We start from the raw sequence: 26,470 nt of genomic DNA on the forward strand, positions 1-26,470 counted from the left end.
TTGATATTACTTTAAGATTTTATGCTTTAAAGTGGTCCTGTGTGTTATCCACGCAGTATGATCCAAATACTAATCTGACTACAAAGCATTTGTTGTAACAATGGTTTTCTGTAGTGCTTTTTGCTGTGGTATCTTACAAGATTGGTCATCATTAATGCATCTATTTTCAAGGTGCTCTGTGAGGAAAAGTGATGCCTTCCCATTTTACTTAAGAGGAATGGAGAGGCAGAGATATCAGGGTCAAAAGAAATACTCATTTGAAATGCCTAAATGAAGACAAGAAGACTTGATCTTTCTGTGTCTACAACACAGAGCACTACATAAAGGTAAAGCACACATCAGGTTCAAAGCTTAGTTCCCTTTAGTCACAGTTGCTGCAGGGCTCCTGCGCAAAAGTCTTCTTTTGTTATATGACTCTGCTTCATCCCTGAGCAGCCCCATCCTGTGCATTGGCCCATCTATCAAAAAAAATGCAAAAGATTATCGGAAACTCTACTGATCCCAGTGTAAAGTCATCTTCAGTGTGAATGAATAAAGCTGTTAGCGACCAAAGGCTTTCATTGATGAGCAGATCCTCCATTAATTAGAGAGGACTTGCACCTTGCCACTGAGGTTCACCAGTATGTGCTGGTAAGGGAGGAATGGTACAACATAGAAACTGCGGGCTGCAGTTAATGCTGTGGGGAGAAGCATAGGCTTACTACAGAACAGCTGCTGCCTTGGTGGTATAATCTGAACCACTCATGGTTAAGACATCCACGCAACACCCAGGTAAAACAAAGAAATGCTGTTATTTCAGCTGTACAGGTAGGGATGTGAGACAGAGAAATGAAATAGTTGTTTGCAGCTGTGTAAGAAATCAGCTGTGATCTGACAGGCAAGTGGTATGAGCTCCAGGATAATACCTTAATTGTAATTGTGACAGTATCCCTTTGTTTCTGGTAGCCATGGCTTTTCCTCTCTTTTCCTTGAAGCCTTGCCATTGCTCTTGGTCCTGTCCTGCCATCTCGGTCTCTCCACCCTGTGCGCTGCCTCCCAGTGCACTCTGCCTCTCTGCCTTCATGCTCCAAATTGCACTGCACTCAACCTTATCCAGGCGCTGCAGTTCCCTGCCTTCACCTCTTTATCATGGTGTACACTGTAGTTCCAGTGGTTTGTTTTCTTTAGCATGTTTCTGATGTACAGTAGCACTCTCACGCACCATTAAAATGTTTTACCTTAATACTTGGTTTCCTGAAGAGACAGTACTATTGCAAGGGGAACTTGGTCTTGTGCCTACTGCCATTCTGCCCTTTGTATTACTGCAATTTTATAGGCAGGATAGGGCCATAGAGGGAAGCTCTCTTTCTGCAGTGACTTATGTGCAGCACTTACTTACCAGCACAGCCAAGGCATGTACTTGTTGAAACTATAAGTGTTACACTGTAATTTTTGAAGTCAAGAGGATTAAAATTTGTCTCCTAGGTATGACAGTCTTAATGCCTCTGACTATTTTCCTTCAATATCTTTTTTTTTTCCCCCGTCCTTTGGTGTGTGCTGAGTGAAGTTTTAAAACATGACTGCTCATTGGAATGTATAACAAGGTAATATTATAAGGAAATGAAGAGGGATAATACCTCTGCGACTGCTGTGCTTAACATGATGAAAGACAAGCTTTTAAAAACTCTTTAAATAGGTATTCTGTAGGCATTTCTCCTGTCATTTTCATTCTGCTGTGTGGAAAGTGTAAGATATCAATTCCCTCTTTTTTTTTTTTTTTTTTAACTTTACGTAGTTGGTGTAATGCATGGGTAAAGAGACTGAAACATCCCACAGTTTCTGTAGCTTTTTTACAGTGGGAAATTTATAGGGTAATATCAACTTTACTAATATCTCAGCATTTGAGACTTCCCATTCACATAGTCTTTCACAGACACAAAAAGAAAATAATCTGTCCCAAACAGAATTTCTGCATGTTTTTAATCACTTTCTGTTCTTGAATGGCTTGCAAAACTTCTGCACTAACCAGAAGCAAGGTGGTATGATCCAAAAAGAGCTTTGAAAGTTCCTTCAAAAGCTTTCTCAAAAGCTGGAAGGCAAACAGCATTGAATCAAAGGAAAAATGTTCTGCCCAACTGCTCCATCCCCATCGTCATCTCATCTCAATTTGAGTTGCTGACCTAGAAGTAGGCAGACAGATGGATACGTGCCCTTCTGTTTCTTTTTGCAGTGACAGAACATCCCAAGTACTTTTGTTACATCTGTGCTGTATTTGCTCAGCTTTGTAGCCAGAGCTTTCAAATTACTACTCGTTTTCTGGTGCTTCTGTTTTTGTGACTGCTAAATCGAATGTACAATTTTGGGGGTGCTGTTTTTGCCAAAACCACTGATCCTGTGTCCTAACCCATCCCCAAACTCGAGCTGCAGTTTTGGATGCTCAGAGGCTGTGCAACTTTATGGATGATTTCTGGTGTAAGAACCAAATGTGCCTCACTATGGGAATACCAGCAATTTACTGGATGATGCGCAGTGTCCAAAGCTTATAATCCTGCCTGTGTGCTATTAACAAAGTAATTGCTGTGATCCCCCTGTTAGTCCACTCCGGAATATTTTAAAGCCAGGTATTTGATCACTTAAGCTGGCCCAGTATTCCACCATTGCAAAAGCTTACAGTTGCACATCAAATGGGACTAATTAGCTTTCAACTGCCTAATGCCTGAAATTACAGTTTCTGTGATTTCTTGATTTGAGCTAGAGCTGAGGAAACTGCTGAAACTAGCCAGAAGGAGTTGATGGAGGGGAGAGAAAACTTGCATAGCTTTGATTTCAGCATGACTTACTGTACAGAGCAGTGAGGAATACCGTTATACCTGCAGTGAGGTATACACATGATTAGCAGGCAAAAGACATTTTCCTTCGGAGTTTAAAAACTTGTGGTCTTGTACAAATAGGTACCATCGACTCTTTGGATCTCAGGGACTTGGAAAATAAGACTGCAGCACCCAGTGCTGACATTCATGCTTCAGAAACAACTTTGCAAGAGCTCTGTGGTTTTCCCATCCTTTGGGTTTTTTTTTAAGATGCATTTGGCTATTGTGGAAGAGTGTAAGTAGGTTATCTTTAAGCAAGAAACCTGTAATACTGAGCACTCAGGTGGAGTCCTGACTGCAGTGCATGATTTTTGAGTCAGTCTGGCAGTGAAGTCCAACACTTAAAGAGAAATAGCTGTCTTCCTGCAGCTCCAGATGGCGGTGGTCCAGCTGTGATATGTGCCTATATATGCACCATACAGGGAAGAAAGCATGGGATTAAAATGCTCAATTTCAACAGGCAACATTCTTTAGAGCATCTATAGGTACTACTGAATTACACAGTCACGAGTGGGAAGTTCCTTTCTTTACAGTCTCAATCATTAATATGAAAAAATGAAAATCACGAAACCTTCTTCCCCTCCCCCAGAGTCCCCCCCAAAAGGTTTATGAAATGTGTAAACCATTTCAGTAATCAGATGATGAAGTAGTACACCCGGATTTCTCCTCCTCCTCCACTCTCCTCAGCCCCTGTAATGTTTGGAATACGATCTCTTTCCTCCTCACCTCTGTCTTTTATTCCACCCATTTATACACACGTGCTTCTGAAGAGTAGTCTAGGATCTAATATGGGATTTGCCCACTTTGCCAGTGCACGAGTCTTTTCCAAGTAGGTGTCTAATATTTGTTATAACAATCTAAATATAATTTTTCCTTTTCAGCTTCTCAGTCTGGCTGCCAAACAGACATATCCATTATTTACATGGTGTTAATCATCTGGTCTGAGATATCTGGACTAAAAGATGAACAGTGCAGGAAGAGCCTTGTGTAAAGACCACTGGGGTGATAATCATACCTTATCCTGCGCTCCAGTCACAAAGGGCAGGATTCATATCATCCACCATTATATTTCCACAGCATTGATGTCTTAATTTGAGCTCTAGCCAGTCGAGACTCTTAACAGTCAGGGAAGAGGCATAGGTGCTTTTAGGTCATGATTTGTCTGACCTGTTTTGGATGTAGTAGATGCTAGCATGAGATGACTCATGCCCTATGAATGCCTATTTTTCTTTGCTGACTGGAAAGGGAACCTAAGGTGACTCCTCAGATTGAGACATCAGTATTTGTTCTGATCCTTCCCAATGCATTTAGGCTAGCCATTGTGAATTTAGCAGCATTTTTCTTCAAAAAAATGAAACATCATATATCAAGGAATGTCATGCGATGAATTTTTGCATCTTTGTAAAAGCACAGACAGAAAGTTCGTTGATATTTGCGGTGTTCTTAGGAAAAATGTGAAAAGGGGGATAAAACATTGTAATAAAATAAGCAAAAATGGAACAATTTTCAGCTCTTCATTTCCTGCCTCACTTGAGACATCCTTGTAGTGTGTCATGCCTGCTCATATCAGAAATGGGACCTCTTACAAAAAATCCTGACCTGCTTCTTAGCCGCTCTAATAACATTAGTTTTTAATCATCCATCAGTAAGGCAGCTGTTTTTCCCTTTCTTTCACTTTAGGCACCAAGTTGAGCACAGGTTTTCAATTTAATTGCTTAATGTAGCTATAGCTGTGGTTTCTAGGTGTTCCATTGAGGTGTCTCTCTGAAGAGCTAAGAAACAGGAAATTTCTGCTCCTCAAATTCTATGTGCTGAAAACCATGATTCCTCTTTGTATAAATGAAACTCAAGGTCCCTTGCCACTTTGAAAAGTCCGACTAGCATTTCCTCTTGACGTGTTCTTCTGTCTGTGTGTAAATATGTATAATGTAAGTATATTATATACACAAATGCAAGTGTTGCTAATAGCAGCAATATACTGTGGTGTGATGCAGAGAGAAGAAAAGAGTGCCAGAACCATACTAATAAAATCTCAGGAACAGCAAAAGAGGGAAAATAAAAAAGTGCAGCTGATTTCCTTGGTACTAAGCTCTTCTCTCACTTATATTTTACTATTGATTCCTGTTTATTAGTTCAGCGCGGGCATTATAAAATGTGGCATACCAGATTTGTGGAAATGGGTATGTTCTTAAATGTATCATACAACATGACGAGAGAAAATTATGGAGTCTGAACATATCTATAATGAAAATGATTCATTGATTACAGATCACAAGTGAGATGTTAATGTCAATAATGGTTGCCTTGATTCATTTCCTGCAGGATGTGATAGGCGTCTGATCAAAATGGTGCTGTCGTTTCTGGTAAGATCACAAATTCTCTTGCCTCTTTGAGGGGCAAATGTTGTGTTGTGGATGAAGTCAGACTAGGTGAACATCCTAGCTATTTTCTTCTAAAATACCTGTGAATTAAATTAATCAGGGTTTTTCCCAATGACTGTGACAGTAACATGGAGAGGTAGAGAGTACTGCTGGTTTTATACCACTGTTTCGGAACAGCCAACTTTGTGTGGCTTGCGATTCTTATGCCCTTGGTTTTACTAGTGCTGAGGAAAGCTTTCCTATTCAGACATCTGAAGTTCACCAAAATGTTGCCCACACTAGGTACTGTTAAGGATTTTTTTTCAAATTCTAAATCCATTATGCAATTGCATTCATTTTGCATTTATAGGTATCAAATTATTTCCAGGGAATTTGAAACTGAAAGGATTAACACAAGGAAGTGCTCCATGAAAAGTTTGAATTTTATTAAGAAATGGCTTTGTATATGTATAGTGTCTTCCAACTCCATCTAACACTATTAATGTACATCTACTGAGTTCTCAAATATTCTGACAAATCTGCAGCAGCCCATGGTATGCTAGTAATGAGGTAACACGATGAGTAAAAAACCCAGTAATTTTAGTTGCTGGCTGTCACTGGAACGGGGTTTTCCCACTAGCTAAGAAATCCCAAGTACTGGATGATATCCACATGGCTTTGCTCTTATATGGCTGCTGCTGCGGGCTGGGTGAGGGAGAGGGGCGTGAAAATGAATCCTGTGCTCCTCTTGGAGCAGGATGGAATTTTGCCCTTTCCTACCACCTTTAACTTTTCTCCTAGCAGTGTCAGGAGCAGCAAGCTCTCCTGCCTGCAGATCTTTCCCGTTCCCCTTCCCTGAGCTGTGCTGGCTTGGTCAGGTCTCTCCTCTCTCTTCCCACTTGTGCTGCTGCCTGTGTAGGACACAGGGTGTGTGCGTGCACAGATGCAGGAGATAGGAGTTTGGGGCCCACCAGCTGTTTTACTAAATAGCAGCACGTAGGTACATTTGCGATACAGTGTTTGGAACTGTGGAAATACAGAAAAGATCTGGGGAACCATAACCAAACCTAGTGGGGGAGGGAGTTATTTTTTTATTTGGTCATACGGGTTAGGAGAAGAGCAAGCATCACAGCAGTACCTAGGAGCATTTGTGAAAACGTGCTCTGTTCTGTGTACAGTCTGAGGACTGTTTTGGATGACTAAACTTCACTCTTATTTACTCTTGCCAACAATTTTGGCAGAGAGATCTGGCTGTGTGCCAGGTTGTGGAATCTCTCCAGACATTGAAGCCACCTGCTGAAAGGACAGTAGGATGGATGCTTCTGCCACTGGGGAATGCCCTGGCTGCCGCAGGTGCTGGTCTGTGCTCACCAAGAGGCAGGAGGCTTTTTGTAGGCAATTGCTTTCTGCTTTTATTTTGGCCAGACAACTGGGCATGGATGGTGGGCTTGATCTAGTTCTCAGTTTTAGTCTTTGTTCTTTTAGGTGGACTCACTCAGGGGTCAGGTAGAAGGCTGTGGATGACAGCACACTTTTTGTGGCAAGCATAAGCAGGGACAATCCTTCTCAGATGGTGGGATGGGCAGGATTGCAGTCAGGGAGGGAAATGGGGTGGCCCCCACAGATCCTGTACGGCTGCAGCAAGGATGCACGCTAGGCCCAGGGGGTGGCTGGAAGCCCCCTGTGAAGGCAAGGGACTGGATTGGTGTTGGGGCTGCTCATATAGGTGACAGCATGCATGGGAACAGAGACTTGCTTGCATGCACACAGTGGGAAAAGAGAAAGCTCTTCTCAGTTGTGTGTGACCCTCATCATACTGCTGGTTTTGTTGAGAAAATGTAATGGTTTTAGTTCAGAGTTTTCACCAGCTTGATTAATTGGAGTGGTATTTGCAACTGAGTTTTGTTCACATTCAGACTTTCTGTAATCCTTTATCTTATTACAAATATGTATTTGATTAGCTTCTTACTTCATAAGGCTGCTTGTTAAACTATTTCACAGGCTGACTTTCGAGGAAAAAATGTGGCAAATCACATAATGGCAGTTGCATGGGATTACCTAGAAGATCCTGCTGGACTGAACCCATCTCTTTCCACTAGGCAGAAGATGAATTTTGTGACCAATCTCTTTTCTTCTGATAAGCCATGCAGGCTGTTAAACCTTGTCACACACATTTGTGCATGGGAATGTCATGATGGGAAAAGCTGGCAAGTGGGCCACACAGCTAAGGGCACACAGGCAGGGGTTTGGTGGGAGCACTTCTATGCCTTTGTTAAAAGGCTACGTGGCCCGCTTTGCACAAAAAGCTGGATACCACTAGTCCAATTTATTCTAACCTTGCCTTTAAAGATTGTAAGAGTAAGTGTTATACCTAGATTAGAAATGTTTCAGGTTTGAGGCTAATCTCAGTTTTGATCTTGAAAAACTGCAACTAGAGCAGTTGGCTCCTGTTCAAAGTTTTTTGAGTGGAAAAATGAGCTCTTTTCAAATATATACCTTACAAATGTTGTGACAATGTGAATCTGCATACTTCTGAATCTAAATGCTTTTAAACCAATGCTTTGTACTGTTTGTGAAGACCATGTATTCTCTTAGAATCTTAATAATTACAGGCTATGCATATTTGCATTGGCATTGCTGCTGTTGTGCTTTCTGCTTATTTAAATGAGAATTTATCAGGAAAAAAAGTAGGAATTTAGTAGGCATCACAGCCAGAAGATACCCATCTACTGATAGCAGAACTCAAAATAGCTATTTCTATTTTTGCACTAAATTAGTGTGGTGGGTTGACCCCAGCTAGCAGCTAAGCCCTCACCCAGTAGCTCGCTCACTCCCCACAGCAGGCTAGGGAAGAGAATTAGAAGAGCAAAACCAAGAAAAACTTGTGGGTTAAGATAAAGGCAGCTTAATAAGTGAAACAAAGCTGCATGTGTAAGGAAATCAAAACAAAGAATTTTTTCATGGCTTCCCATCGGCAGGCAGATGTCCAGGTGCTTCCTGGCACGCAGAGCCTCAGCGCATGTAGTCGTTGCTTGGAAGATAAATGCCATAACTGTTAATGTCCCTCCCTTCCTCCTCCTTTTCTTGAGCTTTTATTGCTGAGCACCATGTCATATGGTATGGAATATCCCTTTGGTCAATTCAGGTCAGCTCTCATGGTTTTGTTGCCTTCCAACTTCTTGCTTCCCCCTAGCCTATTCACTGGGGGGCAGAGTGGAGGGAAAAAAAAACCCTAACCCAAAAGCCCCCACCCCAAAAACCCTTCATGCTGTGCAAGCACTGCTCAGTAATATCCAAAATTGGTGTGTTATCAACATTGTTTTAGTTGTAAATGGAAAGCACAGCATCATACAGGCTGCTATGAAGAAAGTTAGCTCCATCCCAGCCAGACCCAGTACAATTAAGTAGTTTAACTGTTTATTTCTTTTACTCTCTGTTCATTACAGCTGTACCTGGTAATTTGGCTTTTCTGCGCTTCCATGGCATTAAAAGCTCTTACACTGTGTTTTGTTTGTCTCCCTTGAAAATTACTTGTCTGTTTTCTTGGAATCTGTCACTTGAATAACCTGGACTTCTCCATACTAGTTGCTGTTTGATCAAGATGCACTCACTAAGAAAAGAGAGGATGTGTCTGATAATTCCAGACAGATGGAGTGGTCGTGCCGCGGAGGCTATGGAGAGTGGCAACTAAACAGGTTAAAGCTGATGAAGTCATGGACAGACTTGCACAATTAACATACTGATGCATATCTTTCTTGCTTCCACCTGTCAGCATGGCTAATTCATTTCATTACTGTGAAATTCACTTGACTTGACATTCCAGGTTGATTTTGTACCATAATTCACCTGCTGTGCTACTCATTCTCTTCTTGAAGCAAACCCTTTGAATCAAAGCTATTTTAGTTTGCTGTGATCCTTTCATCCTTAGAAGAGGTTTTATGGGTCTTAATATTGCAGCAGCCATGAGCTCAAAATTATAGTAGCCAGTGACTTAATGGTGTTTAAGTCCTGTCAAGTATTCATCTTTATAAATGTGAATAATATGCTTCTTAATGGTTTTAAGATCTTTTATCTGTTAGTTTTGAAACCATGCAAGTAATGGCACTATGAGGGCTGATCCTGCCTGTGGAGCACTGACTGGATGGTTAGCTATTGCAAGGACCCTCTGGCTGGAGCATTGTGAAGACTGAATTATGAGCTAATCCTGTAGCGACTTGTTTCTCATATACAAGGTAAATCAGGGTCACTGTTGCTCAGAAGACCTCTTTCATATGAATTCTGAAGTTATTCCTGTGCTTTGAGTGCAGTGAAATCCAGAAGTGCAGTGATAAAAAATAAGTTGCTTCATACAGCAGTTGTTTTATCGAGCAAAAAATTATTTCCAGTTACTAGCTGTGATGGTCTGAGGAATGGAAATGTTTAGGGCTTAACAGTCCTCATTCCTGTTCTGAAGTTGTTGACTGATAAAATGTGAACACGTGCGGTATCAGCCGTGGACTTGTCAGCACTGTGATTTGTTTTGCCTGGACCACGTACAAAAACGTTTGGCTGAAGCTGTTCTGTTGATAGTGTCTTTATATGAGGTCCACTGCAAGAGAAACATGTTGGATTTGCAAGAGGCAATCTGATGTTCTCCAAAGGTGAGTCAGGGAATCCAAGGTGTTGATGTCAGTCATCAGCTATCACACAGGTCGTATATGCCATGAGAGTTATGGAACCATATATGCAGTGTGTGGCTAGCTCCTGGATCCAGAAGACTTTGGAAAGGCGGATCTGCTGCTGCTGCCAACCCTTATATCAGCATGGATGAGTTAAGTTTCACTTATCCATATTGACACAAAGATCTTTAATTACTATGTTCCTTTTAATTGATACATTGTTGATTAATAAAAGACAATTAATAAAAGATGTTGATCAAGAAATACTGGCTTGTTTGAGAAACACTTTGTCATTGCTGCTTGGTAACTCCTCAGGGAGCAGTGCAACCAGCAATGATGTCTCAGCAGGAGTTCACTTTCACTTGAATTAACTGAAGACCTGGAGAGAAAAAGGCCAAGCCTTTGGGGAAATTATTGTTTCATCTTTGCTGTGTCTTTCTTTCTCTTTTGAGCTAAGCTGAGAGAGTATCTGTTGTCTTCGGGTATTTTTTTTGTCCTTCAGATTTATCCCCAGTAATACTAGTTTCATTCATAGCTCCAATTCACAGGCACAAATGGCGAAGAGTGTCTTTGGGGGTGGGGCAGCCTATTGCTGTGCTGCTCATGGTCCTTGTTAGGCTCAGGATCTCATAAAATGGGGAAGAAGCCTTTCCTTTTGCAGTTCCCTTGCAGATGGGCTACTGTCCTGGTTTCAGCTGGGATGGAGTAAATTTTCTTCCTAGTAGCTGGTCTAGTGCTGTGCTTTGGATTTCGGATGAGAATAATGTTGATAACACACTGATGTTTTAGTTGTTGCTAAGCAGTGCTTACACCAGCCAAGGACTTTTCAGCTTCCCATGTGCTGCCAGGCGCACAAGAAGCTGGGAGGGGGCACAGCCAGGACAGCTGACCCAGACTGGCCAAAGGGCTATGCCATACCGTATGACGTCATGCTCAGCATATGAAGCTGGGGGAAGAAGATGGAAGGGGGGGGACGTTTGGAGTGATGGTGTTTGTCTTCCCAAGTAACCATTACATGTCATGGAGCCCTGCTTTCCTGGAGATGGTTGAACACCTGTCTGCCGATGGGAAGTAGCGAATGAATTCCTTGTTTTGCTTTGCTTGCGTGCATGGCTTTTGCTTTACCCATTAAACTGTCTTTATCTCAACCTATGAGTTTTCTCACTTTTCTGATTCTCTCCCCTATCCCACTGGGGAGGGTGAGCGAGCAGCTGTGTGGTGCTTAGCTGCTGGCTGGGGTTAAACCATGACAGCTACACAGTTGTGTGTTTTAGTGTGTGAAACTGCAGCACTGGGACCCCAGGTGTAGTATGTGCCTCTTGGCCCTTTCTCTATGGCACTGCTGTGGGACTCTTTCTTGTAAAAGACAAAGTTTTAGGCCTGCTGACTTTCGTGTCCAGACAGATGCTACGAGAAGCCTGAAGCCATAGTACATTTGTAAATTCAGACAAAGGCTTCAGCCACTCTGTGGGACCTGACGCTTTGGATGCTTTATAGTTAATACTTGTACTGGCTGCTGACTTGCCTGGAGCCATTATTCCCACAGATTCAAGTGGCATTAAAATAATTGATCCTACTCACTGCAGCACTAACAATCCGGGTTGCCACAACTTCTTCGTGGTGGTACCGTGGCCATTAACATGCAGTGGGAGTGAGGGGTTAAAGATGACAAAGGAATGAGAAGTGTGAAGGACAAAATTCTCACATGTATTAAAACACATAGCTGGCATAACCTTTTCTTCTATGTTGCTAAACAGATGAGGGTCAGGATGTATTTCTGTATCTCTATGCAACAAACTTCTTGTTTCGATGTAGGAATTGCTTCCATGATTATGATGAGACCACGAAAGGAAGCTTGTTTTACATCCAGTGAATACTTCTGCGATTTCCCTTTTTTCCTTTTATCTTTTTTCATGTTTAAGCTTTTTATTTATTTATTTATTTTTTATTTAAACAGATGAACCTTCTGAAGACTTACTTTCATGGTCTTGGTGTAGTGTCTAAACAGGGCGAAGTATAAGAAATCAGCTACTGAGTCTTCTACAGCCAGGGGAGAACTGTGCACTACCATGCCAATGTCTATCCTGAAGTTAGGTCCAACTCTTTTTTTTTTTATGCTGAGGGTTCTTGAAAATTTCACTAAAATGTCCATGAAAATTTATAGCTTCACATGCTGGTGGCTTTGAATGAAAAACTTCTACCTGGAACATATCAGAGTAGATCTGCTTAAAATGTCATGATGAAATAGAAGCATGTGAATAAAAGCTTGTTAAAGTAGTCAGTGTGTCTGTGCACGAGAAAGCTAGGGATATGGCTCTGCAGAGTCTTACAAGAGCACTTTAAACTGTCTAGTCTTGCTATAATGAAAGTATTACTCTGTCTTCAAACAATTCTGCCTCTCCTTTTTTCACCCCTCAGTGCTGCCTTTACTCTTACATTGTCTCAGAAACATTTTGAAGCAAGAAAGAATATATATATATAATTATACGTATATATAATTTTATAAAACTTGGACTCACAAGAAAAAAAGTATTGAGGAGAAAAATAACACCAGTATAAATAATTTTTAGATGTTTTCACTGTCTAGAGTCCAGACAGAACATCTAAATAGCTGGCTATGTTGTTACTTAACATGCCAAGTCCTACAGAAGCTGCATAAAGCTTTATATAGGAAGGGAAAAAGGACAGAAGACTTAGCACAGATGGTGGATAAATTTGAGTAGTTATCCCAAGACAACAGTATTATGGCTTCAGATACCTTAGTATCTGTTATGTTTTCTCTTTTGATTCACAGTCAGGGAACATTGAGGCCAGCCCATGTGTTAGATGCATCTCTAATGAGAAGGAAGAGAAGCATTTGGAGGCTATTGAAGCAATTAGCATTTCACTTTTTCTCAATTGTGTCAAATGATGCTATCTCATTCCCACTTTGGCTTTTTGCTTTCTACTATGCAAGATAGTTCTTAGTTGGATGGCAGGACTCAAAAGTTACATTTATAAATGCGTTATAAATATTCAGATAATTTCAGGCTAGGTAAGTCCTTCCAAACCTGCATCACAATTAGCAAGCTGCTTTTTACTTTGGTTTGCAGGCCTGTAAACCTTCTTGCAGATGTGCTGAGTGAGATGCTAGGTTGAACTCTGTCTCACCAAGAGTCTCATGCAGAAAGCCAAGTGCTGGCCTTCCCCTGTCTAAATATGGAGACAGAAGGTGAGTGCTTGTGAGTGGTTGTTAACTAGACCTGATGAAAAAAAAACTGTATGAGAAGATTAGCAGTCAGAACTGCTTCAGTACTTTTTTCAGTTCTGCTTCTGAAATTTGAGGAAACAAAAACCCATCATAGGTAGATGAAGATAAAAATTTAGTTGCCAAGCTTTTGGGAGTCCTAATGTCATTCCAGATCATGAGATGAAAGACTCCCGCCTCTATTAGCAGTTCCTGCCTTTTGAAATTTTATTCTATTTTATTTTTATTTTTTTTTTACTATTAATATATTTTGGATTAGTTTTCAGACTTTGCTGATATTCTGCCAGAAAACTTAGCTTAGATAATCTCAAGTCTTTAAGGGTGGACTGCACAAGTAGAAGTAAACAAGGAGAAATAGGGAATTAAAAGTAAAATCAAGCCTCAGTCTCCCCTTTTCTATCCTATCCAAAGGATCTGTTTCAGTTTTGGATTGCTTTAGCTACCTTGATTCCAGCTGAGAAACTAATGTGCCCATATTTATTAGAGGTGACATGCCTCTGGAGAGGCACAGATCCCAGGAGGGATTCAGACTAACTGAATATATTCTGTAGCTTGGAGAAGACTGAATTGGTGGCTATGTTGTAAGTTGCTTTCGTTTTTGTAACTTTGTCAGTGGCTGGTCTCTGTTTGCTACGAGAAGAGAAACTTTCGTTTCCCAAACCCTACACTTTCTGCTGCTTAATCACAAAACCCAGGGGAGGGATGAAAAGGGAGTATGAATGGAATAAGAAAGGTAGTGATCTGACAGTTTTATTTTTGATCAGTGTAACAAATGTCTGTTGCTCTGTTTCATATGTCTTCAGCTGCATTTACAGTACAGACAGATAACACCAATACTGCTTGAAATCCTATTAAGTAGGGGAATCTCCCGTGTCTAGTGACAAAAGACACAAGAGCAGGCAAGGATAGGTTGGGTGCGTACAGTGCACACTGGCTCATCTCATTCTTTCTTAACTCAGTCTTAACCCAGTTGTAGTTTTCTTCTGCTAAAGAAAAGAGGATATTAAAATGTAGAAGTGCAAGGGGTATTTGCTCCTGAGAGCTGATTAGGAAATCTCAGTAGTTGTTCCCATACCTATCTCTGTAAATGTGGTTATGGATACAGATTGCATTTTGGGAGTTTGCAGTATGTATTCCACTTGGACTTGGGAGACATCTTTTGGGTTGTACTGTTTGCATTACATGCTGGCTTTTTATGTTGTCAAATAAGCAAATTCTCTTCTGCTATTTTGAGATTAAATACTTGCAGCTGGTAAGCATGCATGTTCTTTTACTGAAATGATTCTCTACTACATTGGAGGCTATGTTGTTTGGCTGGAAAATAGAGAGTTCTGAAAATGATTTTGTATCAAATTTACTCCAGCCTGAGTCTGTGTTCATAGACATTTAGCATAAATCTGGCTCTAAATGTTCAAAACACAGCTAAAAAAAAAGGGAACACACTTGATATCCCTGACAGAAATTAAGTGTGTTAATAATCTCTAAATACCATATTCTGCCCCTTGACTTATATCGCTATCAATGGAAATAACTTTAGCTATATATTGCTCAGTGTGATGAAAGATGGCAAAATCTGGGCATAAATCAGAATTGATTAAACAGTGTCTGATTTAGCTTTGCATGTGAATGAGCTTTGAATTGGTTTATCAAATGAAAATAAATGACAGTGTTCAAGAAAGTGAAAACATAGGAATTTACTGTAGTAGAAAGAAAACTGGAAACAAGAGTGCGCAGGATTATTTTATGTGGGTTTTTTGCTCTTCGTTCATCAATGCCAATGTTACTATCCCCATACTAGTTGAAAAAAAGATGAGTTTGGTGTAAGATGTAGCAGAACGAAGAATAAGCTATGGCTTAGGGCACATAAGTAGGTGTGCTGTTGTGTAAAGGATTACCAAGGGTTCTGTTTGTACTTAACTTATGACATCTGGTCTGTGAACCTTGAAGTGGTACAGCAGTTAGCTCTGATATGTTGAAATTATTCTAGTTTACTTAATGTGAACATTTTCACAGTGATATTTGGGACAGTTCTTCAAGAATAAACATCACCTTTATACAGTGGTGTCTCAGGCATTTTTTGTAAAGATATTATTGTAAAGATACTAAGATATATATGAAAATTTCAGAATTCTAACAATTTATTTGTCGTCTTTTTATACTATTTCAAAGTGTCATATAAATTGCTCAGCAACCTTTTTTAAAATATTTTAAGAGATTTGCTATGACTCTCTTCACTTTTTTCCCCTCCATGCACTATTATATTATCAGAGCATGCTCTAAGACTGAACCCTTGTTTTAATTCATTTCTCACAATTCACATCTTCATTTGATTTAAAAGTTAAAAATGAAAGAGGAAAAAAGGAAATAGTACCTTTTTCTAGAAATACCTTTGGAATATTTTTAATTAAAATAATTAATTTCTTTTGCCCTATGAAAAACAGTCAACTGGTTATCTGGTATTTCAGAATCATAGCTATCTGCATTTACCACATTAAAAACTGAATATCCTTCAAAATGAGATTATATTTTTGTAATACAAAGGCATTCTATAGCTAATGTACAAGGTAAAATCTAGAAATCAGCTTGGTTGCTATTACAAAGTAAAACATTTAGAAAATACTTCTAAGCACACAAAACCATATTTTAGCTATTAACACTTACTCAAAATGAAGAAAATTTGAATAAGAGTGATAGCTTAGAAGCTTTATAGTCTTCAGATTGAAGCATAAACAGATATCATGTTTTATTAGATTAGTCTCTGAGAAACAGTCATCTTAATAGAATGAAGGCAAAACACAGCTGCTAAGGGTATTACAAATTTCATTCATCAAAAGCTTTTTTGTTTCCTAATTTTAATGCTTCTTTTGAGGTGAATTACTTCTGCTGTATCATCTGTCTCTGTTCTGAACTTAAAGTTAAAAAACATTCTAATTTAGCAATATTGTTATAGCTGTTATCCAGAACTAAAAAAGCAGGCTCTTAGTAATATTTACGAGAACGTAGGTGAACGAGGCATTCGTATTTTGAGAGAGGCTTAGGCTAAGGTTCCTATATGCAGTCTTCTTTTGTGGCTTTCTAATAGTCATTTCACTTGCAATGTTTACCAGTTGTTTAAGCAGGACTAGGCATAATAGTTCTATAAATAACACGGATCATGTCTTGAATCCTACAGAGCAGCTGTTCATGGCTGTATGAATAATTTACTGATTAATTACACGTAGTCCCTTAAACTACAAATTCCTGTCAGTTTGTTGTAAAGCCTAGAGTCTAATACCACATGGCACTGACTCAAAGATCACAGGACTTTCTAAAACGTTGAGATTTGTTTTTCTAGCTAGTGTCTTTATTTAGGAAAAATCAACCAGGGCTTATTTTTAATCTTTCAGAAGCCATCTTTCACCTGACTATATGACTTGTTCCTACCTTTTGTCTCCAGCTGTGACCTACTGAAAATATTGTAACCCAAGAAAAATAAATTGAGAACTAACTTCTGGTACCTATAGAGCAATTTTTTTTTTTTTTTAATTTATCCAAATGGAATTATTCTATCAGTATAAACTTAAGAAATAGAACTGTCTGGATAACAATAATAGAAAAAAAAATCTATTTTAATCACTGACAGTCTAAGTTTAATATAAGTGAGCAGTATACAACTATTTTTCTTGTTCCCCTAACATATGCACATTGATTTTAATCCTTTGATGGCAGTATTTTAAGACTGCTCTATACCTAGGTTATTTTCTCAGATTCCCCTCCCTGCCCCCCCCCCCCCCCCCCAAGTGAATAGCTCAACATGGCAAAATTCTCTTCTTTGGGAAGGTTCAGTCAAAACCAGGAGTCAGATATATGTTAGTTAGGAGTAGGTAGCTGTCATATTACTCTGGCACTTAATATTAAAATCTGGAGCATTTTTCTGAGATGGGAAAAATTGGTTTGTATGGAGATTTGTTGAACTGAAAAGAGATTGGCTCGTGTCTGTCATTACATCACTATTTGTGCCAAGAAAATAATTGTGAAGGAGCGTTACCCATGAAGAATACAAAAGCCTGAGAAATCATCTGTGTATCTAACTATCTTTCCAATGGTCCATTTGTGATCTCAGTGACATCAGTGTGTGGGAAATAGTCTATGTTCGTATTGAAAATTGCCCCCCAAAAAAGCAAAATTAGAAAAGACATCTGTAGTACTTTCAGTGCCACAGAATGATACTATCCCCTTCTTATTGTGATGTTCACATCCAAAATGTGAGGGCATGTTTTATTAGAAAGTATATTATGTTCACATTTGTTGTTGATGTCATGATTTATAACAGAGCTAGTTCACAAAATTTGTTGTTGCTTTCTGGGTTTTGGCTTTCAAAGCATCATTTTGAAATGAGGTATAAACCAGCTTCATTTGCTGTTTGAAGTAGAAATACCAAGGTTATTTCTTTGCTGAAACTTTCCCAGGTGCTCAAATTTTCAGCTCAAAGCCCATGGGTTTTTCATTGCTGTGCCAAAAGGTAACACCTGTAGCTAATTAATGTATAACATAATAGCTCCTACAGGTGCATGAGGAAGTGAGCAGATCTGCTAAATTAGCAAATAACAAAATAATATTATGGATCATGGCAGTCTTGGACTGTCTTTCAATTTGTATGTGTATCTCCTCTCCTCCCATTTTGCTTCCATTTACTCCTGGCCAATAGTTATGACAGATCTTGCCTGAAGGCCATAGCAACGGTCTTTAGAGAACTGCTTGACATGCGTGTTTAGTTTTCTATAATCAAAGTCACAAGCCTCTTCACGTTAGGATTCTTCTCCTGCCTTCTGACCCTGTTACATGCTTTTTTGTTTCCACAGGGCAGATATTTTGGAGCTGTTAAGTATCTCAACCCAGGAAAAAAAAAGTAGCATTCACAATGTTTTATAAGCACTGAATCAGCTCTGCAGCAGCTTCTTTATTCAAGTGTTATGTACAGTGTATCTAGTTATTTAGAGTATAGTGAATTAAAAGCCCTGTTTTTTGTTTTGGCTGGAAGTTTCAGTATTTCAAATCCTTTCGTTCTCAAATTGAAATTAAATTTTTGACCTTTACCAGGTGGAAATATCAATTGTTTTCTTTTTACAGAAAAGCCAGTAAACTCTGGTTTGCTGAATTCGAATCAAAATGCTTTAGGTGTGGTTTTGTTTGACCTTACTTTGCATACAACTTCCCAGTGCTTCATGTGCACTGCAGATACTGCATACTGATTCTCTATTGTTTTATGATCTCATTTTCTCTGTTGTCATATTCTGTATCATTAGCTAGATTGAATTTCCACCAGTATGCTTTGGTTATATGTTTATCCACACATGCTGATACTCAGTTTTAAGGTGATATTATGTAAGAATTGCCATTTTGTGGAAAATTGCAATTTCTATGGAGTTTCTGACTACTGTTGTCTGTCAGTAAATACCATTGGTTTTAGATGACTTAAACAAATGACACAAGCTTTGTCCTGAAGATGTATCTGAGACATGTCATTCCTATATTAGAGTAGATAGCTGTAGAATAGCTCACTGTTACTCAAAGATGAATACAGCATTTTTGACTCATTAGGAATTTAGAACAAATTGCAGTCAGGGGGAATTCTAAGCCTCAAAATTGCCTCCTGTGAAGACACAGCAGAAATGGGAAAAGGTCTCAAATCCTCATTTCTTTATCATAGCACAAGTCTTTCTAAGTTACTGATTCAGCATAATCCATACCAAATCATGGAACTCTTGTGTCGCCAAATGTCGAATTCATCACTGAAAAAAGTTCTTTCATGTGATTTCAGTTGGATTTTAATCCACAACTTTCTCACTGGCTCTTTCAGATAAGGCCAAAACAAGACCTTCTTCTTGCTAATCTGAAACTTAAGAACTGAACTTTCCATCTGCCATAGGAGATTGCAATGTTTATAGTGATTATACATTAAGCAATATAAACACAATAACTCTTGCAAAGCTGTCTTTAAATAAGTAGCATTTTCAAAAGTGAACAGAACTAGATTATGGTATGATGTGATAATACATACAGTAAAACAGAAAAAAGAATGTGTCTTACTTTAGGCTGAAGGAATGAACTTTGAGATACGATGTACCTGAAAAAGGGTTATTGTGCTAAGACCATTTTAACTCTTTATTTCAGATTTTTATCCTTTGAACTTGCTGGCTACTTCTAACACGCTGTAGTACCTGCTGATTTTGCTACCAGTTCTTTTTTGATCTGGTGTGATTAGGAAGTTTTCTGAATATTTGTTGTTGTTGCTGCATGTTTTGCACATAGACTTCTAAAGTTGTTGTGATGGTCTTAATGACTTATCTGTAACATATAGTGGAATTTCTTAATGTATATTGATTATTTGGGCTCAAAAAAGAAACTGCTTTTTTGAAGAAGTTTTTGTAAAGATACTGATGTGATATTCATGAAATCCAGTTGAAAGGCATTTGGGAACTGAGCATTTTAGTTCAAGTTCAAGAAATTTAGGTTTACAAGATATTTAGCTATTTGTAGCCACACTGAAATGGGCTAGAAGTTCTGCACTTTTAATGTCCTCAGATGGTGTCCAGGTAACCCTTTAATAAGGAGTTAATTATTTAATAAAAAGCTGGGGAAACAGCTGTGTGACAGTAATGAGGAAAATACAGTAACTTCAACTACAAAAATACAAAAATGCCATACATGAAGTGATACAGTTTTAAGAAGCTTGTCCAACTCTAAGACCAGAGGCTGTAAGGAGCTGCATGGGATAAATATAGTGCAGAGGTGAAGGAGTTTATAAAAGTTGCTGGCTGCACTGGCAAACATTTTCAGAAGGGGAGGTTAGTTTTGTGTGATATGATTTTTGCTTCCTATATAACAAGTAACGTTAGTAGCCTTTAGGAAGGAAAAGTGCTGAGCACTCGGTGGCCACCACTGTGCAGCTTTGTTGCTTTGATCACTGGGAGCAGGAGCCAGCACTTGAAGTAATCCACCACGTTTTCAGGGGGCCACGCTTTCCAGTGTGAAGCTCAAGTATCGATATTGGCACCATTTTCATTCTTCTCCTAATGGTTAGGGAGTAATAAATTCAGCTTCTCTGCAAGGAAGCTACTATCTTTTCAGCCTCAGAATGATTCTATAGCTTTGTATTTTAAAGGACTTTGTTATGAGTTTAACCTGGTATTTAATTCTTGAACTAAGGGATTAAATATTTCCTAATCTCTCACAGATAAATTGAGACATAGATTGTCCACTATGTGTCTACTGGGTAGAAATACCTGACAAATATTTATGCATGGTAAAAATTTTTGTCATTGGCCTAAATCTGGAGAAACTTGTCCCGACAGAGTGTTTGCCATAAGTGGCATGCTATGTATGGATTCTCTGAAGTATGATTCTTGAGCTGTCCTGGAGTCCTCTGATTCCTTGTTTTCATTTTAAAATGACAGAGGATCATGCCTGGGAAATTTAAGTAGGTACCACATTATTTATTACTATTATTATTGTTGTTGTTGTTATTATTATCTTTTTTATTGATGAGTGTTCGCACCTTGTCTATAACAAATACAATTACAAATAGCAAGCTATACAGTGATGCAAATTGAATTATACTAAACCACTGAAATCATGCACTATTGAGTTAATTTGTCGAATGTATACACAATATATAGCTTAGCAATATGTAAATAAGATGATTTGGAGTTGAGAGGTATTAAGAGAGGGTTTTTTGAAGCTCTTTAAAATTCCTTCATATTTGGCAGTTATATTGTTTCAGTCATGGCATGTTGCAAGGAGGGGAAGGGTTTGTGGTTTAGAACTGGTTTTTCATATTAGAAAGAAAGATAATTAGCTTGAATGTTTTTTTTAATTTTTGCTGTGAAAACACAGCTCATTATAATAATACGCATGCAACTGATCAGAGGGATGATGCTATTGCAAGTATTTAGTATAAGGTTTTAATTTGTGTAATATGTTGCTGTGTGACTATTTTGCAGATATCCTAAAATCAGGATATGGGCAAACAGGCAATGGGTAGCCTATCTACTGGCATAATTTTTAAAGAGGTCTTACAGTGCCTGGAGACCAAGAATGAACCAGCCCAGCCCTGTGTGTGATGACATGTTGGCAGACAGAAACTTGCAGTATAATGCCTGGCTCCTTCTCACCTCACTTCAGTCAGATCCCAAAAGGTCCCATTTAAATGACTTTGGAAATGGATCATGATGTGTGAAAGGCTGGTTGTGGTGCAGGTGGGACGTGTCTGCTGGAGATTGAAGGGTGCTGAGAGACATCCAGTAGTGTGTAGTTCTTGTCCAGTGTCTGTCCTGTGTGTGTCATGGACTGGCTGCTTATAAGGCATGGCTGTATTTTCCCAGGATGTTTGAGATGGCTTCAAAGTGTTTCCAGTGTGTCTTCTAACAGCTAAGCAGCAACTGGCTGAGGTATGTAGAGGCCATGCGGGGCTGCTCTCTCTTCCTCATTGCAAGATCTTGAGGTTGCAATTCCGGGTGGAAAGGCAGGTGAGAAAAGAGGAGATGAATGAAGAGAAGGGGGAGATGGGGCAGAGGAAGGCGAGGCTGAGAGACAGCAAGATTAAGGGATCCAGGCAGCGACCTGTCCATAAACCTCTGCAATGGAAAAAGGCTCAGAGGAGATGGGCAAGGGTGATGTGCTCAGGGAGGAAAGTAGAGAATGACTTACCACAGCTATTGCAAAAAAAAAAAACCAAACCCAAAAACCAAAAACAAACAAAAAAACCCAAACCACCAACCCCCCCCTAAACACACCCCCAAAAAACCCAAAACAAAAACCAAACAAACCAACCCCCCAAAAAACTCCACCCTGAACTTATCTCAAAACCAAGGGGACCAGAGGATGGCCTTTGTTTCAGATTAACTGGCTGCATCATTTGAGTGGATCAACTGGTTGTGCACATGTTTTTGCCTAAGTTAATCGAAAGAGCATGAATGTCCTCCTGAGCCATCAAGACCAGCATGGGAGCAGTCTATACTTGGCTCAGCTCAATAAAAGTGTATAAAAACTGAGCAACTAACAAAGAAAGGAAGTCCAGTGTCATGATGATGAACATATAGAGGCTGGTAATGACAACCACATTTGTATTATGATTGAACTGTATGTTGCAATTGCTATGTTGTGCTTGTATTGTGATTTCAATATGTTGCTGTATCACTCTGCTAAATCAAAATCCCATGTGACATCAAATATTTGCAATTAAGTACATTTGGTATTAAACATTAAACCCTCCTCGTGCAGAATATTTAAAAGAACCTAGTCAGAGAGTATTGGACCTGGGCAGGCATGGAGGCTGTTTTACACACAAAGGAAGATAACTGCTGTTCAACTTTTCTGTAACCACATATTCCTACAAACCACTTTTGTCTTTTTGAGGATTGTCAGCTCATTGATCAGATTCTCTCCATTTGCTCTTATATTACCTTAAATTATATTGATTTTTACTTATTGCTAGTCTAGATCAAGTCCAAAACATTTTATATGTTTATGGAGAGTCTTTCTGAAATCTGATGCTAAGCTGGGTTAGGCTACAGGTTAATCCTTCTCTAAAACACAGTAATCACTAGTGAAAAGTCAATGGAAAAAAATTTTAAACTTCCCAAGTTTAGGAATTCCTGACATCTTTTATAAGTAAAGGAACTGGTATTTCTTTTAAAATCCATTAAATGTAGTAAATAAGTGCTCTTTTTATATTGGGCTCTTCTTGGTTTTATTCAGCATCTTGCTTTCCCTAGAAGCTTCCTGTATTCTTGGTTTTCATTTTGAATACAAATCATAGAGTAAACAAGGATTTTTTTTTCCCAAATGCTGTGCAAGGTCTAAAGTAGTCATAAAAGTTTATTCATGACTGCAGTGATGCAGGTCAGTGACATATATTAGCCAACTGAAACTCCCTGCTCTGGCTTCTTGTTATGCAAGGGACTAGTTCTGCAGAGAAGATAGATAGCTATCAACCCTTTTATTCCTCATTTCACTGAAAAAGGAACAGTGGCATAAAGAGGAAGAATCAGAAATGTATTTTCCACTTGTTTTCATTCTTCTAGATATGACTTCTTTGCAGTACAAACAGAGAAGCACTATGGAGAGAGAGAAAAAGAGACTAAAAACTCTTATGGATGGTTATCAGAAATTGTGAGCTCAGATGTTAATATGGCTGACATAATTTGATGGTGTAGCTTAGCTCTGAGTATGAATGACATACAGTTTCACATAAATGCTGGAATATTTGTTTCTGAAATGTAATGTGAAAATTCATACCTAATGAACTGATCTGGATTTACATGACAGTTAAGCCTAAATTAAGTAATCTCTGGCTGGAGTGAAACAAAAGTTTACACTTCTGTGAAATTAGGATGCTGTCATATGCTCCTGTTTAGAGAAGGATTTTTAAAAAATACAGAATCAGGGCAGGGGAGGAATCCAACCTGTTTTCCTTTTTTTTGCTTTTAGGTTTGTTACAATATAATTATAAAAGTTATTTTAAGACTGTTCACTTTTTTATCAATTTGTATGTAAGTTTAAAAATAATTCAGAACATATGAAACATTGGCTCTTTTTAAGGCTGTGTCACACTTCAAATGAACATTAAATTTCATTAGAGAAGTCTGATTTAACTGTAATGCCATGGCCTCATCTTTACCTCCATACAAATGCCAATGCCCACTTTACCTTTGGAATGAAGGCTTTAGGGTCTTGCACAGTTAGATGCCATTGAAAGTCCTGAGAATAAATCTTTGTCTTGCCAACAGACTGTGTCACTGTGTGGGATGGCTTTATGATGGCCAGGGAAAGGCTGAAGAATAGATTCCCTTCTTTCCCAGGTGTTGCTGGTGAGGGCCCTGTGTAAAAATGGGAGTTCCCTGGCCATCACAGTTGCTTTTTTTGCTAGTTGGCACTTATCATCCAAGCTCTAATTCCAAGGTGCAAGTGCTTCAGGCCAGGCTTATGATATTGTAAAATTTTTCTTTTGGTGATGTGGGAAGACAGAAGACATCTTTCCTTTCTCTGTGTTCCAGGAAGCACTAAATTAATTTTGGCTGATGATAAAATCATGGAACTAATGTTTATACAAGCTGATCTGTTTTCAGAGAGATTGAAGCTGAAGTGTATTCAATAGCTTCAGATGGTGGGCCCACTCCACTGGAAATAATTGCTATTCCACTGTAAGATGAAAGAGCAACTGCATTGAAATGCTGGGTAGTTGTTTGAAAAACAGCATATGCTCTGTTATTTATATCTTATTTAAGCAACTGGTTATGCAAGATGGTTTGCTGTTTGGCTTGTCTCATTTTAATGACAGCAAAGAGTAGTGCATGCTGAGGTTTTGATTAGCTGTGCTCTAAATGTGTTCTTAGAGTAAAGCTTTTTGTGCTATATACATTTACATGAGCTCAGGACTAGTTACTTTCTAAAGTTATTTTCACTGCAGCTCATACAGAAGAGCAATGTTTGTAAACTGCTGAGAGTTGGCCACCTCCATTGCTACTGGGCATAAGTTTGATAACTGTTTAGTCATTGTCTCATGTTCTCATGACAAATTTTGCCATGTTGATTCCACAGAAAGTTTTGTTGGAGTCTTGACAAAAGTTTTCAGGGGAAAAAAATAAGACATTTTTAGCATGTAAATAACCGTTAACAGTGGTTATTAGTGGTATTAGTTTGCCTTAGCCTTGCCCTGTGAACCAGAGCCTCTAGATTACATACAAAATTTTTTTCAGTTGGAATGAGTTTTTTCCTCTGTCGTCTTGAGCCATATTGGGGGAAATCTTGACAACATGCATGTTGTCATATCCATTCTTGCAGAAAAATCAATAGCAGCACAGGCTAAATTTTAATAGATTAAGTTTCTCATTTGTTAGGCACATGAGCTTACAGTTATTTTGCATCAGATGTTCTTTTTCTTCTCTTTTTAAGGGACTTCATTTCCTTTTGTGGCATTCCTTGTAGCAGCCAATATGTCAATGAGTTGTCCTTTTTATGTATTTCCTTCATGAGATGAATGGTGGTTATTGCCTGTGAACAATTCTGAATAGGGTAGTGCTGAACTGTAAAATTTTCTGTGCATCCCTGATACCTTTATTATGACAACTGAATTTTCTAACAGAGTGCTGTAATACTGAGGGGCTGCTTCTAAATCTGAAGGGGTAATGGAAGCTCATTGAGGTCTCTCCAGTCCCAGAGCACTACCCTGTGTCTGCCAGCAGCATTAATGACACTCCTAACAGTTCGCATGTATGATGTGTGGATACCAGTCTTGTGGGATTAGCAGAATTCAGGGCTCCTTGTTTGCTGAAGAGACAGGAAATAACATGGAATTTGATTGCTTCTCAGTCAGTTTCAAGTGGCAAAAGTGATGAATATTAGGTCTTATCATATGTTTGTACCCTGGAATGATTAATGGATAATCTTGTTATCGTGAGATTTTTACTAAACTTCATTTTACTATGTTCTTGGGACTCTATTAACTGGTGAGGGACAAGTTCAGAAAGTGAGAAATTCTTCAAAATGTGGTTGAAATAATAACGATGTGCCTGAAAGGGTTTGTTCAAGTGAATGCAAGAATATGACAGCATGGCAGCTTTTCTTTGCATGATGGTGGTTTTATAAAAAGAAAAAAAAAATCTTAAGTTTGTCTGAATAATTAGGAGTGTGGACATAAAGTAAATCCGTAAGGGTGTCATTTGACTTATATTGTTTAATGGCTTCCTACTGTGGAACAAGTCATAAAATAAACTTTCATGGGATATTGGATATTCTTTGGATGGTGTAGGACTCCAGCTGCATTGCTTTCAAGACCCCCTGTGTCCTGCTTCACATGATGATCAGTCAACTGCTTTCAAATTACAGCAGTAAATTATTGACATATTTTTGCAATATACTCTAAAAGGGTGTATTATGAAAAGGGATGGAATGAAGAACCAGTTGTCTTAAGCATGAGGTCACTTCGTCACTTCCTTATGGATAAAATTGCTGAAACCATTACTCCAGCCATTGTGAACCGGCATTATAATATTTGAAATGTGAGCTGAAGTACAGCAAAAGTTTTGGGTTTTTTGGTTTGGTTTTTTTGTGTGTTTTTTTTTTTTTTTTTTTTTTTTTAGAATCAAGTTGAGCTGTCTTACTGAGGTATTGGAAGGATTTTATAACTTGAGCTAGGAACTGGGTTAAAGCCAGTTCGTGCAGTGGTATATTCAACCTGAGAATAGCTGCTCATCCATGACTAATACTGACTTTAGCCTGTCTTTGAAAGTCTCCAAAAGTGCTGTGGCAAATGCCTGTCAGGACTCTTTCCTACTGTTTCATGACAAACAGTTAATACTCAATTACTCTAATTCC

General features: G+C 38.8%; 1 long non-coding RNA gene across 1 annotated transcript in view; it reads left to right on the top strand.

Annotated features, from left to right (window-relative positions):
• Positions 1-26,470, top strand: part of LOC148055675 (uncharacterized) — an 86,564-nt gene that overhangs the window by 55,124 nt on the left and 4,970 nt on the right. The window lies entirely within an intron of this gene.

The sequence above is a fragment of the Nipponia nippon genome, unplaced genomic scaffold (assembly GCF_047370975.1).
Source record: "Nipponia nippon isolate SJK-2023a ecotype South Korea unplaced genomic scaffold, ASM4737097v1 scaffold_2, whole genome shotgun sequence".
In the NCBI taxonomy this organism is placed as follows: Eukaryota; Metazoa; Chordata; class Aves; order Pelecaniformes; family Threskiornithidae; genus Nipponia; species Nipponia nippon.